The sequence below is a fragment of the Triturus cristatus genome, chromosome 4_1 (assembly GCF_964204655.1).
Source record: "Triturus cristatus chromosome 4_1, aTriCri1.1, whole genome shotgun sequence".
In the NCBI taxonomy this organism is placed as follows: domain Eukaryota; kingdom Metazoa; phylum Chordata; class Amphibia; order Caudata; family Salamandridae; genus Triturus; species Triturus cristatus.
The window spans coordinates 61,269,429-61,285,201 of NC_140585.1; the positions used below are offsets into that span (position 1 = coordinate 61,269,429).

The window sequence follows — 15,773 nt, forward strand, 5'->3', positions numbered from 1 at the left end:
GGGACAGTGGCCACTTAGTCGTGTAGCGTCAGCGGCCATCTTTAATTTAGGCCCAAATGCCAACTTAAGCAAAACAAACACAAAAGAGGAATTGATACATAGAAATAATGAATCTAATGTTAACCCCTTACTAATCCCTCTATGTATATGAATTTATCTAGCGTATAGTGACATTTAAAGCAATTATATTCACCCTTTTGATCCTCCTCATGGGCAACTTTACAAAGACAGAATTCTGTGTGAATGAACTACATTTTCTGTATGAAAGTGCGTGGATGAAATAGCATTCGGGTTAATTGCGAAACTCTGGTTTTATTTCTTAGGAGCAAAGCGTCTCCAACTAGGTGTCTTAATTCTGGAGAAACAGTTAGCTAATGCTTGTAAAAGAAGGGTAAGGTAGAGGGATGTGCTACTTTATCAACGGAAGTAACGATTCTGTAGTAGGGCAGAGGTAAGCGCTGCTCTCGGGAAAGACGGAATTCTTGTAAGGAAGGTCATTAACTGTTCTTGGTTAGCGAAACAGATAATGGTGGTGTTTTTATGTCGTTACTAACAGATTTGTAAGTTAAAAGAGTGTAAAGAGCTTACCGAGAAAATTTTGTAAAGGAGGGGTCAGCAGAAGCAGGAGTAGCGAGAAAAAGCTGACGTCAGAAAGACTGAAATAGATGCTCCAGATTGGTGCGTTAGTGTGAGTCGCGCTATGATTGGTTAAAACAACAGAATAGTCGAAGGAGAAATCTAGCGATACACGGAAGACAAAATGATGTATTACGATCCACCAGAAAAAGAGAAAAAGTCCCGGTTTGGAAAGATTAAGAGCTTATTTAAAAAGGATAAACCGAATGTGACTAGGGAAGGACAATTGCTTCCCCCACCAAAATCGCCCGCATCCTTTATGGTTGCGAAATACGGATATCATACATGCATTTGGTTGGACAATTGGGCAAAGTATACAAAAGATGATGGAGTTTTGGCATTTCCAGGGCATGGTTCGTTCAATTTAGAAGTTTTGAGAAATTTGAGAGAGAGAATGATGAATCTAGAACCGAGACCTAGACCAACACAGTTTGAAGCATTGACGGAATGGGAAGATGAGATGCATGACAGAGAAAGACAGAGGAGTGGCGGAAGGTATAGGCACATGTTTGGTAGATCATATGGACATGAGAATCACGATGACAGAATGAGGCGAGGGCGAAGTGCAAATATGACTGATGTTTGTTTCCTGTGAGACATGTTGAAGAAGTTAGTGGTAGAAAATGTACGGAAAAGAGACATAATATAGAGTCAGGAGGGTATGGAGTGAATGAATCGTAGGATGATGTTCTTGATGACATGTTTTATAAAAATCCACCCCCGTATCAACCAGAATCTGACATGTTAACACCAAGTGCCCCAATGAGAGAGACTTTGCGAAACATTAAAATTGAACTAGTACCTCAAGAGATAGGGAGAAATAATTTTTGGAGATAAAAAACAGGATGGTAAAGTGAGTAGTGAAAATTCGGCAGAACTAGCAAAAACCACTTTAGAGTTAACTGAAAAGATTAGGGAATTGACTAAAAACTTAGAAGCCGTGACTGTTCCAGTAACTATAGGCCCTGTGATGCCTATTTTTGACAAACAGAAGGATAGTGAGCATTGTTTGACGGTCCCTTACAACAGTAATAAAAAGATTGAGAAACCAAGGAAAAGTTCAGATGAGAACCCTTGGAGACAAACAGTGAGTACATTAGAACAGAGTACGCCTACAATTTTGACAGCAAATCCAGGTTTAGTAGAAAGACTAATAATGACTACAGAATCTGTATCAGAGACTCCAAGAGACTCAGAACGAGGTAATGAGGAAAAACCAGTAGGTCCTACGTCAGAAGAATTAAGTGAATGGTTGAGGAGTTTACAGAGAAAAGACAGAGAATCCCAATCTATAGATGTGGCTAAGCTAAGGATGGTTCTGGAAGAATTAATAGTAGGGACTATCCCCAGGGAGAAGTTAAAAACCTGTAGTGGAGAGCACCCTAATACGTACATACATTGCTAAGTTAGCATAACCACGTTAGATGTTAGAAAGCCATCTTGCTGCTTTTGCGCACGACACTGCGGTTACATGTTATTGTTTGAGAAACTGCTTGCTCACGTTTTTTCCTCACATGAGAACTGTCTGTTGTTGGCATCCCTGGCCGTGAGCGGCGACCTTGGTCTGTACATGGTGTAACAGAAACAGTCTGGGTCACTAGACAATGCATGTTTTCCACTTCAGGTTGATCGACTCACTATTTAGCCATAACACACATGCAGCTGCGAATACCTGAAAGTCGGGTGCTTTTAATATTGCAGGCGGCATGTTTAACACACATTCTGAAGACGAGCCTTCCTGCGAGAAGACTTCAGTTGATCCAGTGATGTGATCTCACTAAGCTGATCTTTGAGGTATGGGGTTCCCCATTCAAGCCTAGAGACCTTTTATTAGCCTAATAATAATATTAGCTTATTAGTGAAGGGAAGGTGGTTGTATCCACTGTCATTTATAATATGATTTCTCCCTTTATATTCTATGGTATTGTAACAATGCTGATGGTTTTGATATTTATCATTTGTCTGCTTGTATTAGCCAAAGTACTGCATCTTAGGACACGTGGTTTATAAAATAAACTCTTTTTATTTTTTACCGTGTCTTTGTTTACTCTTGTTGTGGACTGATATGAGAATAATTTACGAACAGGTATTTCCGATTCCCACCATTCCTGAGAGTACTCTGAGTCGCTTGTTTTGGGTTGTCTTTTCATTGGGACCACCGAGCTAAACCTCGGATAACGAATGGGACACTTATGCTAGCCGGATACGGGGTTCTGGGTTCTGAGGTGAGTTTCTGGTACACCACAATTCACTGAGGTCCTAGTTTCCTACGCATAGTTCTGTGTATAAGCAGAATCCCTGCAACATGGCGCACCTAACGTTTGGTCTATTAATTTGAAACGCCTTAGTAGTGCTCAGTCTTGTTTCCGGATAACGAGACTGACGGATTCAAACCTACCTGTTACTTTGTTGATAGGTTCCTTCAAGCTTGATCATTAAAAAGGTTTTGAACCCTTGTGCTACTGATTGAACTAGGTGAAGTTTGTCTTAGTGGCGGTCGAGTTAGCCGCTCATAGCCGTGCAGCTCTGCGACGTCATTTGACGCAGTATGGGGTGCCGGACACTGGCCTGGCCGTGATCTTTGTGGTAGGAGCCGATGCGTCTTACCCATATGAGTTGATTTACTCTTGGGTGACTATTCCGGCGGTGAGTGAAGACGATAATACGTTTCATTCATACACTGCCACTGCCATGCCAGCGAACTATACACCATATAGGACACAAGAAATACCAATTTCTGCTTGGCAGCATCTTATTTGGTTTAATGGCGCCCTTCCCCATGCAGTTATACCGGCGAGAATGGGCCCTTTGTCCATTGCAGGGGCCACATGGCCGGTACTAGCCGGATATACGCCTCATCCCCGCTACCCAGAGGTAATGGTGGCTGAGTTACGTGTACTACACGCAGCTCTTATTACAGTACATAGGGCTTTAGTGCAGTACGTGTCACGCAATGTGCAGGTGGGGGCACCTGCTGTTGCGGGACAACCTAATGTCCACCACGCGGCGGTCATTAGTCCTTTTATGGTTAATTCGGTTATGGGCAAGCGCCCCCAGAATAGGGATGATTTCCCTTATTGGCTTGCTGAGAAATTTGACCAAATAGAAGCGGTTTATCCGACTACAACTCCTGTGGAGAAACACAGGATACTTACCATTAGTTTGCCGAAAGACTTGGTCCCAGATATAGCTGTTTGCGACAACTGGGGCAAAGTCTTTGCAGCGACATACTCGAAGTGCTTCGGCACTCCGTCTCTGTCAGTACTGCCCTCCGTTATTAAACGTGTTCAGGAGAATCACAGTGCGGAGGCAGCTGCAGAATTAGGAATGCGGCTTGTCGGACAATTTGATTTGGTGGCTACCATGATAATGGGTAACCTCAAGGGTGATGCTATGCAATTCCAAGTTCTTAATGAATTGGCGAAAGTAGCAGACGAAGACAAGCCGCGGGAGTTCGCGAGAATCATCTCGAATGCCTATAAACAAGTTGGTCGTAGCGCTTTGGGTGTTAAACCAGTTGTAAAAACTCCTGATTCGAAGCAGCAAAACAAGGCAGACTCGTCTGATAAAGACGACCGCCCAAATTTTCCGAAACAAAATTGGAGATCGAAAAAACAGGGGCAGCAGCAGCAGAAATAGGGGTCTTGGCCTGCCTCTCCCGTTCAGTCAGGTAGTGAGTGCACTTATGATCTGCGTGATCGTGCTACTATTAAGTCACCTGATAGATTTCAGGTTTCTGAACAACATTCTCCTCGTTCTTCACAGGAAACATCGGCTTCACAGTCCGGTGGCGGAGGCGGTGGCAAAGGTCGGGGTGCTCCGCAAACACGTGACCAACCCCGACAGACTGAAGGTACAGGCAAGCAAGAAGAATTCGCGAGACAAAGACCCCCGTTTCAGAAGAAGAAAGTGGCTGCACTGACGGCGAGGTATGCCTCAGATAGTGCGGACACGGCTTCGGAACCGGACATGGGCGCTGACGCTGCTAGATAGCGCGGCGGAAGTTACCATGGTGCGTCAAGCTCTGCATCCATTTCTGGCGGCGACAGCAACTGATACTTTAGTTACTGTTGAAATTGCTGACACTAGAGTGGCACCCCCTGATAGACTCTATGAGATAGTCTTACTTATAGAAGGTGACATAGAACAAACAATAAAAGGGATTTTTTGGGATAATCTGACGACCTCCTATGATATCCTCCTAGCGGAGGCAGATTGGCCCCCAGCTTTCATTTTAGACGCTCCTAGGGGGGAGGAAGTAATCCTCCCGTCCTTTGCGCACACAGTGCCAAAGGACCAGGCTAAACAGTTCGCTGAGGAGTGGGCACAGGCGTTAGCGCCAGCATTGTATCGTACTCAGGTGGGTTGGGATAGATTGTCCCCCTGGCATGAGATTCCATTGCGGTCAATGCCCCAGCCACAACCCCAATATCCCATGCGTCGTGAGGCTAGACCACACGTCACAGCAATCCTTGACCAATTAGAATATCAGGGTGTTATTGAAACTTGTGTGTCCCCTATGAATAACCCTTTATTCACTGTGACGAAGCCTGACGGGTCGTACCGTTTAGATTTGGATTACAGGCACTTAAATTCGCATTGCCGGACCTGTGCGGTACAGAATACTCACAGTTCGGCTCTTGTCGACAGTCTCGTGTGAAAGAGATTTAGAACCACACTTGACATTTCCAATGGCTTTTACAGCCATAACCTGTCCACACTAAGTAGTCAGTGGACGGCGTTTACCTCAGGCGGCAAGCAAAAACAGTTTACAAGATTAGCCATGAGCTAAAAAAACAGCCCTGGCGTCTTTGCCGCTCGCGTGGTTTCTCTCTTAGAGAGAATAGACCCCGACGCATACTCATATGTTGACGATATCTATCTCACGGATGACGAGTTAATACCGCATCTGTGTCGAGTCGACAATATTATTACGAGTTTTACAGACTACGGTTACAAATTCAATTTTGCGAAGTCTCACATTGCAGAATATACAGTGTTGTTTTTGGGCTACGAGCTCAACAACGAGGGTAAGGGATTGCCTCCTCACTTTTTAGAGAAGTGCACATGCTTGCGTGCTCCTACAACATTGAAAAAATTGCAGTCTTTGCTGTGCTTTCTGAATTTCGGTCGAATGTATATTCCTGATTATGCCCAGCGTATCAAGCCGCTTTACGCCTTGGTACAACCTTCTTTTTCGAAGTCTAGCTGGCAGTTAGAGCATTCAGCTATTTTGCAGTCTTTACAGGCTGACCTTCTTGCTTCACAATACTTGCTGACACGTGATAACCGCACTAACCTGGTAATAATAATAGTACCGGGCGCAGTGGGCTTCACGTACTTGACGTTCAATGAGGGCGATACAGTCCCCATTGCGTATAAATCACACTTGTACACCTCTGCTGAACTGCGATTTTCCACTGTCGAGAAAATTATGAAGGCAGTACAGATGGCGATCCTTAAAGAACGCACACTGTCGCAAGGACAACGCATGTTGGTTGTAACACCATATCCTGCCCTTGAGGCGGTGACAAAAGCAAGTGTACCAAATTCTAAAGCTTTGCATCCCAGGTGGATACAATGGGCCACGACTTTGACATCGCCAGATGTCACATACATCTTTGATGCCTCATTACAGACTCAGGAGTATTTGCAGTATGAGTTCGTTCATCCTGCCCCTCTGTCTTTGCGCCCGCTCGAAGATTACCATTGTGTCATTTACACTGACGGTTCGGTGCAACCGGCGATTGGATCGAAGCATGCTTATTCAGCGGCTTGCGCAATTGTCGTAAGTACATTCGTAAATGGTGAATTCCAATCTGATGCCATGCATACGCAGTCATTGGGTGATTGTACCGCGCAATTGGCGGAGCTACGAGCTCTGGTACTTGCACTGGAGTTTGCTGATCCCCGAGTCACTACTCTTATAGTGAGTGACTTGTTTTATTGTGTCCAGTCATACAATGACAATCTACACTTCTGGTCTCAGAATGAATATCGCGATACCAAAGGTAGCACAATTAAGCATAAAATGCGTTGGGTTCGAGTGGCAGAATTTAAAGAACGTCTGCCGCTCGTGAATGTTATTCACACTCTTGGTCACCAACGACTTGGTGTCCATGCTGTCGGTAACAGCTTGGCTGACGAGGCAGCAAAAACAGCAGTGGCAACATACTTAGTAGCAGCAGTTACAAGATCCAAAAGTAAGATTGATGATGACATCTTGGCGGCTATTGCTGCTACAGAGAAGGGAAATGATTATCCGAAGGGTTTTCCTTCTTGTTACTTTTATCACTTAAGTCCTGATAACGTCCCATTAGAAAGGATTAACGACGTTGGTGACAGAATAATTCCCAACGCGGATTGCAGACCATCTCTGATACTAGCAGCGCACGAGGGCATGGCATCTGCCCACGCCGGCGTTCCCACTACTGTATCTCTGTTACAACAACGTTACTGGTGGTTCGGTTTATATAAACAAACGCGCGCTTATGTTCTTGATTGTGACATTTGCCAACAGATTAAACCTTCGACTGTTGCGCGACCGCCTCAAACTCAGTTGTACATTTCTAATAAACCATTTGGATGTGTTTATTTAGATCACTGTGGTCCTTTTTCCTCTGATACTGCGTACAAGTACATCTTGGTTGCAGTGGATTCGTGCACACGTTTTCTATGGGTATGGCCACAAAGGAGTGCTGATTCACGGACTGTCATCTAGGATTTGCGTGTCTTTGTGGGAACTTTTGCATGTGGTACCTTTCATTCTGATCAGGGCCCTGCGTTCGCCTCTAAGGCTTACAAGGAGGCCATGAGAAATTTGGGGGTCCAAGTCAAATTTTCGTCCCCCTACCGACCTGAGGGTAATAGTGTGGTGGAACGAATGAACCGTGACTTAAAGCAATCTTTGACAGCACGTGTTTTGGGCACAGGCCTGAACTGGCTCGCCCATTTGTATAACGTTCAACGTGCACTTAATAATCTTCCTAGAAGGTCTCTGGGTGGGCGAACCCCGTACATGATGCTCTTTGGAATCAGGATGTTTGTCCCGGACCTTGATGGTCTAGACATGGCGGCGTCAGCCGCACCCTTTGACGTAGATGATCACTGTGCTGTTTTGCAGACTCTACAAGAAGCCACAGACACTCTATCGAAGGAACATTTGCCCTCCACAACTGATGCTGAGCTTCAGATTCCGGTAGTCGGCTGGCTACCTCGAGTTGGGGACCTGGTCCGTGAGAAGGTGGAGAACAAGAAGGAGTTCGGCCCCTCTTATCGTGCACCGGTTCCAGTGCTTGGCGTGCAGGGTACAAGAACAGTCATTTTACCTCCACTTCCTGGTCGCAAGGATAACAGGTACATCTCTATTGACAATGTCAAACTTCAGCGAGTGGCCGATACTTTTCAGTATGACTCCATTCTTGCCCAGCGATGCTAAGAAATTCTGTTTTGGTTCCTGCTTCTACCAACATGTCTGATGTTGACATCGAGATGCAAACAGTTACTGATCCTTTGTTGTTACCACCAGTTGGTGGTCTGCCTCAAGATTCTGAGTATGATTATCCTGCAGACGTAACTTTGCCCGTTTTGGAGTCAACAGCGATTACACAGTCACGTTTCTCTTTTGACACTAACTCATTGCCTTCAAATGCCCCCTCAAAAATTTCTATTTTTGCAGTCTGGTTTAAAAGACATTTTTTGGTTGCCCCTTGGACATACATTTGGCTGATGCTCATAGGTCTATTTTTGTTTATGTCCATTGGATTTGTGGTGGTATTTTTTCGTCTTATCAACGGACACTACCTTAAAGAACGATCTACAATTAGTTTAATTGATGGAACTTTGGCACCTCACTCCTCCTCATACATCATGAAAAGGGACCAGACTTTTGTGAACATTACTGCCTGGCCTGTGTTGGATGGGATTGCGTGGGATGCCGTTAAATTCCAAATTCATGGTCCTACTGAGGTCATCAATGTGCCTACTGTATTTCGTGTTTCTATGGGTGATGTGGTTAAACAAAACATTCGTTCTGATGATTGGGACGTTCACGCCATTGAAGCACTGTTTTCTGATTTGAAATACTATGCCGCATTTGATGCTGAAGATTTGTATTCAGACACTGCTAATTATGCTGAACAGTACTGTTTTCAACATTATGGCAATCACTTCCTGCATAAAGCAAATACGTTTAGAAATTTTGTACATTTTACGCAATGGGAACATTGCCCTACACCACTTTTAGGTAGCTCACCTACATTGGTGGACAAATACACGTATTTTACTGATTTCAGTGTTTCCAGGCCAGCCTCCTTTTGCTTTAAAGTGGCAGCTGAGTCTGCCTCAAAGGTTAGGCTAACACACACCAAATTATTATATTCTAAATCCTTTATGGATGTGTTGTCAATCAAGGGTTATGATCTGTGGAAGGCTACTATTGATCTTAAATCGGTTTGGGGTTCCAAACCGTGGCAGGTTCAGGGAACAGAAGCTTTGCATCGTGCCTGCCTTACACCGAATCATATGTTGTTTTTAAATTCAACCATCTTCCAAACCACCTGTCTTGGATTGGCTACTTCGAAAAAACTAAATTTTCCCTCTATTCCAGATCTGGGTGCTTATCCGAATTGGGACAACCAAACAGATCTGTCCCTTGATGCGTTGCAGTCATCTATCTCTAATACATCTTTCAATATTTCTAAATTCAGTCCAGAAGGATGGTTAATTTGGCAGAGGACTTCAGACTCCGGTCCACATCGATTTCTGGGTCTGAAACCGGGGTATACGCAGCAACGCGCAGACCCTCGGTTTGAGTCCTCTCATACAGTGACTACCTACTCTGTAGGGAAATTATGTCAATCCTGGCTGCGACATTCCACCTTGGCATCTGTCAAAGTTCATTTATCAAAATTACATGACAAAATAGATTTGAATGATTTTGTTAAGGGTCCTGTGGGTGGCAGATCCAAGAGATGGGTGTACGCTATTTACAACGAAGTATGGAAATTGTCACAAATTGAGGCTGCTTCAAGATTGAGAGCTATTGATCAAGCAAATATGGAAAAGGTCCTAGCCGTTATAGATAACAGCATTAACACCCTTTCTTCCAGAATTTACACATTAGACAATATTGTTTCTTCGATTGTTGATATTGTACAGGATGATATGTCTGTGATGTATCTTGGTCAAAATCAATTGCGTTCTGTTATGCAGTTTGCATGGACATTACAAACGTTAAAGGCAGGGAAGGTCCCCTGGGACTATATGAATACGACATCTTTGTTTCTTCCCTTTAACCTTACCGCAAAGCAGCAATTCATGTCCATGAAGGATGCGACATATTCATTGTTACACATTGAAAAGTTAGAACCTTTGCCTTTCTCAGTGGCGGAATTAAATTCGGCCGTGTGGCTTATTCACGGGTTGATCATGTTACCTTTCCCACTGTTTAAGTTTACTTCATGCATGAAACATTATGCCCTAGGTCGCTATGAACAGCTGGGTGCTGCGTTCCTCCATGAAGTTTGGTCCCTCCCCTTTACATATAGATGTACGAGAGATGGTAAAGAGGTCTACTTGAAGGGTTAAGAATGTACTTCGACACCTGATCATTCGGTAGTGTGTAGGCACATCCAATTGCATGGCGCATGTAATGTACACGCCCCTAATTTAGCCTGCGTCCTGAAAGGGATTCCAGTGCCAGCTATTACACCATCATTCACGCTGCTTGCTAACGGTAGTTATTTGCTTTTGAATAATGAAGCTTGCTGCGGGATGCTAGTGGGTATCCCGTATATAGTAACTGTATCACAGAGAGTGGTTTGCTGTAATAATGTTCTATTTCCACCCCCGCATGGGCGGCTGGATGTTTCCATCTGGCCTTCAATTCCGACCTTGAAAGCAGAGTTCAACAAGATGAGCAGAATAAGGGCTCTATTGTCCCAAAAAGAGGTTACATTGACTTCTTCCCGGGAAACATTTGTCCTTCACGTGGCAAATACGCGCACCGAGGTGCAGGCGCTTTTGAATACTGACCTTCCACTCCATTTTGGAGCTTTGATCCAAACAATCTTTAATGCCTCGTCAACAAGTGGCTTGGCTCATTTTTTTAAAGTTGTGGGCTCAGGCCTCGTGACCTCCTTCCAAACTATTTTTGGTGTGATCCCGGCATTTTTTCATTCTATTTTTTCCACCGTCTTTGGCGGTCTTCCGTTGATTCTAGCGCTGGTAGCAGGAGTGCTGTTATTACTTTGCATACTGCGCAATGGCTGCACTATATGTGCCACACGACAGCCGGCCCCGGCTGCTCCATCTTCGTGACAGAATGCTTGAATACTATGGTACGCTGCCATTGGCGACTTTGAGCCTGGCTTATGGATTGTCCTTCCGGTTTTCCTATTTCACCTGCGTGCAACCTGTCTTTCACTGCCTAGATTGTCCCTTCCAATGGGCTCTGGATTTGTGCTTAACTAACACGGTGTCTCCAGCCCCGGATTATGATCGACTAATGAGTCCCTTAGTGGCTAATGAGTTGGACTGTTCTGGTGTGCGTATTATGGCCTGTGGAGCGGCGCATGGAATCCTGGGGAATTGGGACATCGGAATGGCTGCCTATGACTTCTTGGCTAGGAGTTATCTAGAAGAACACGTCAGATGCCCTCTGATGGTGTTAGAGGCTCCGCTTGTTGAAGAACATGTATGTTCATTTTCCTTATTAAACTGGATGGCAGAAACTTTTAGGGGCCGTGCCAACGATTTCCTGTTAGAAGCTGTTGCTACTTATGCTGCATACACTTTTATGGATTAACTGACCTGTCGTCCCCTATTTTTTCTCTCCTCCGCTGTTTTAACATTGATGGGGGCTCTGGGAGCCTAGAAAAAGCAGCTTTGTTCTTTTTTTTTTTTCTCCTTTTTTAGGTTTTTTTTCTCTCGAACTTTCACTGCACCGATATGTGGGATTCAATTGCGTGCACTTGGTTCCGCTCTATCGAACTTGAACTCTGCGTTCTCTGCTTTCTTCCCTACTGGCTAGTGATTCGATCAAGGGGGGATGTAGTGGAGAGTACCCTAATACGTACATACATTGCTAAGTTAGCATAACCACGTTAGATGTTAGAAAGCCATCTTGCTGCTTTTGCGCACGACACTCCGGTTACATGTTATTGTTTGAGAAACTGCTTGCTTGCGTTTTTTACTCACATGAGAACTGTCTGTTGTTGGCATCCCTGGCCGTGAGCGGCGACCTTGGTCTGTACATGGTGTAACAGAAACAGTCTGGGTCACTAGACAATGCATGTTTTCCACTTCAGGTTGATCGACTCACTATTTAGCCATAACACACATGCAGCTGCGAATACCTGAAAGTCGGGTGCTTTTAATATTGCAGGTGGCATGTTTAACACACATTCTGAAGACGAGCCTTCCTGCGAGAAGAATTCAGTTGATCCTGTGATGTGATCTCACTAAGCTGATCTTTGAGGTATGGGGTTCCCCATTCAAGCCTAGAGACCTTTTATTAGCCTAATACTAATATTAGCTTATTAGTGAAGGGAAGGTGGTTGTATCCACTGTCATTTATAATATGATTTCTCCCTTTATATTCTATGGTATTGTAACAATGCTGATGGTTTTGATATTAATCATTTGTATGCTTGTATTAGCCAAAGTACTGCATCTTAGGACACGTGGTTTATAAAATAAACTCTTTTTATTTTTTACCGTGTCTTTGTTTACTCTTGTTGTGGACTGATATGAGAATAATTTACGAACAGGTATTTCCGATTCCCACCATTCCTGAGAGTACTCTGAGTCGCTTGTTTTGGGTTGTCTTTTCATTGGGACCACCGAGCTAAACCTCGGATAACGAATGGGACACTTATGCTAGCCGGATACGGGGTTCTGGGTTCTGAGGTGAGTTTCTGGTACACCACAATTCACTGAGGTCCTAGTTTCCTACGCATAGTTCTGTGTATAAGCAGAATCCCTGCAACATGGCGCACCTAACGTTTGGTCTATTAATTTGAAACGCCTTAGTAGTGCTCAGTCTTGTTTCCGGATAACGAGACTGATGGATTCAAACCTACCTGTTACTTTGTTGATAGGTTCCTTCAAGCTTGATCATTAAAAAGGTTTTGAACCCTTGTGCTACTGATTGAACTAGGTGTAGTTTGTCTTAGTGGCGGTCGAGTTAGCCGCTCATAGCCGTGCAGCTCTGCGACGTCATTTGACGCAGTATGGGGTGCCGGACACTGGCCTGGCCGTGATCTTTGTGGTAGGAGCCGATGCGTCTTACCCATATGAGTTGATTTACTCTTGGGTGACTATTCCGGCGGTGAGTGAAGACGATAATACGTTTCATTCATACACTGCCACTGCCATGCCAGCGAACTATACACCATATAGGACACAAGAAATACCAATTTCTGCTTGGCAGCATCTTATTTGGTTTAATGGCGCCCTTCCCCATGCGGTTATACCGGCGAGAATGGGCACTTTGTCCATTGCAGGGGCCACATGGCCGGTACTAGCCGGATATACGCCTCATCCCCGCTACCCACAGGTAACGGTGGCTGAGTTACGTGTACTACACGCAGCTCTTATTACAGTACATAGGGCTTTAGTGCAGTACGTGTCACGCAATGTGCAGGTGGGGGCACCTGCTGTTGCGGGACAACCTACTGACCACCACGCGGTGGTCATTAGTCCTGTTATGGTTAATTCGGTTATGGGCAAGCGCCCCCAGAATAGGGATGATTTCCCTTATTGGCTTGCTGAGAAATTTGACCAAATAGAAGCGGTTTATCCGACTACAACTCCTGTGGAGAAACACAGGATACTTACCATTAGTTTGCCGAAAGACTTGGTCCCAGATATAGCTGATTGCGACAACTGGGGCAAGGTCTTTGGAGCGACATACTCGAAGTGCTTCGGCACTCCGTCTCTGTCAGTACTGCCCTCCGTTATTAAACGTGTTCAGGAGAATCACAGTGCGGAGTCAGCTGCAGAATTAGGAATGCGGCTTGTCGGACAATTCGATTTGGTGGCTACCATGATAATGGGTAACCTCAAGGGTGATGCTATGCAATTCCAAGTTCTTAATGAATTGGCGAAAGTAGCAGACGAAGACAAGCCGCGGGAGTTCGCGAGAATCATCTCGAATGCCTATAAACAAGTTGGTCGTAGCGCTTTGGGTGTTAAACCAGTTGTAAAAACTCCTGATTCGAAGCAGCAAAACAAGGCAGACTCGTCTGGTAAAGACGACCGCCCAAATTTTCCGAAACAAAATTGGAGATCGAAAAAACAGGGGCAGCAGCAGCAGAAATAAGGGTCTCGGCCTGCCTCTCCTGTTCAGTCAGGTAGTGAGCGCACTTATGATCTGCGTGATCGTGCTACTATTAAGTCACCTGATAGATTTCAGGTTTCTGAACAACGTTCTCCTCGTTCTTCACAGGAAACATCGGCTTCACAGTCCGGTGGCGGAGGCGGTGGCAAAGGTCGGAGTGCTCCGCAAACACGTGACCAACCCCGACAGACTGAAGGTATAGGCAAGCAAGAAGAATTCGCGAGACAAAGACCCCCGTTTCAGAAGAAGAAAGTGGCTGCACTGACGGCGAGGTATGCCTCAGATAGTGCGGACACGGCTTCGGAACCGGACATGGGCGCTGACGCTGCTAAACAGCGCGGCGGAAGTTACCATGGTGCGTCAAGCTCTGCATCCATTTCTGGCGGCGACAGCAACTGATACTTTAGTTACTGTAGAAACTGCTGACACTAGAGTGGCACCCCCTGATAGACTCTATGAGATAGTCTTACTTATAGAAGGTGACATAGAACGAACAATAAAAGGGATTTTTTGGGATAATCTGACGACCTCCTATGATATCCTCCTAGCGGAGGCAGATTGGCCCCCAGCTTTCATTTTAGACGCTCCTAGGGGGGAGGAAGTAATCCTCCCGTCCTTTGCGCACACAGTGCCAAAGGACCAGGCTAAACAGTTCGCTGAGGAGTGGGCACTGGCGTTAGCGCCAGCATTGTATCGTACTCAGGTGGGTTGGGATAGATTGTCCCCCTGGCATGAGATTCCATTGCGGTCAATGCCCCAGCCACAACCCCAATATCCCATGCGTCGTGAGGCTAGACCACACGCCACAGCAATCCTTGACCAATTAGAATATCAGGGTGTTATTGAAACTTGTGTGTCCCCTATGAATAACCCTTTATTCACTGTGACGAAGCCTGACGGGTGGTACCGTTTAGTTTTGGATTACAGGCACTTAAATTCGCATTGCCGGACCTGCGCGGTACAGAATACTCACAGTTCGGCTCTTGTCGACAGTCTCGTGTGAAAGAGATTTAAAACCACACTTGACATTTCCAATGGCTTTTACAGCCATAACCTGTCCACACTAAGTAGTCAGTGGACGGCGTTTACCTCAGGCGGCAAGCAAAAACAGTTTACAAGATTAGCCATGGGCTATAAAAACAGCCCTGGCGTCTTTGCCGCTTGCGTGGTTTCTCTCTTAGAGAGAATAGACCCCGACGCATACTCATATGTTGACGATATCTATCTCACGGATGACGAGTTGATACAGCATCTGTGTTGAGTCGACAATATTATTACGAGTTTTGCAGACTACGGTTACAAATCCAATTTTGCGAAGTCTCACATTGCAGAATATACAGTGTCGTTTTTGGGCTACGAGCTCAACAACGAGGGTAAGGGATTGGCTCCTCACTTTCTAGAGAAGTGCGCATGCTTCCGTGCTCCTACAACATTGAAAAAATTGCAGTCTTTGCTGGGCTTTCTGAATTTCGGTCGAACGTATATTCCTGATTATGCCCAGCGTATCAAGCCGCTTTACGCCTTGGTACAACCTTCTTTTTCGAAGTCTAGCTGGCAGTTAGAGCATTCAGCTATTTTGCAGTCTTTACAGGCTGACCTGCTTGCTTCACAATACTTGCTGACACGTGATAACCGCACTAACCTGGTAATAAGAATAGTACCGGGTGCAGTGGGCTTCACGTACTTGGCGTTCAATGAGGACGATACAGTCCCCATTGCGTATAAATCACACTTGTACACCTCTGCTGAACTGCGATTTTCCACTGTTGAGAAAATTCTGAAGGCAGTACAGATG

The 15,773-nt window shown here is 45.2% G+C and overlaps 1 pseudogene; it reads left to right on the top strand.

The window, feature by feature from the left end:
• The first annotated feature begins 9,843 nt into the window (after positions 1–9,843).
• Positions 9,844–10,956, top strand: LOC146839513 (uncharacterized; annotated as a pseudogene).
• The last annotated feature ends 4,817 nt before the right edge of the window (positions 10,957–15,773 follow it).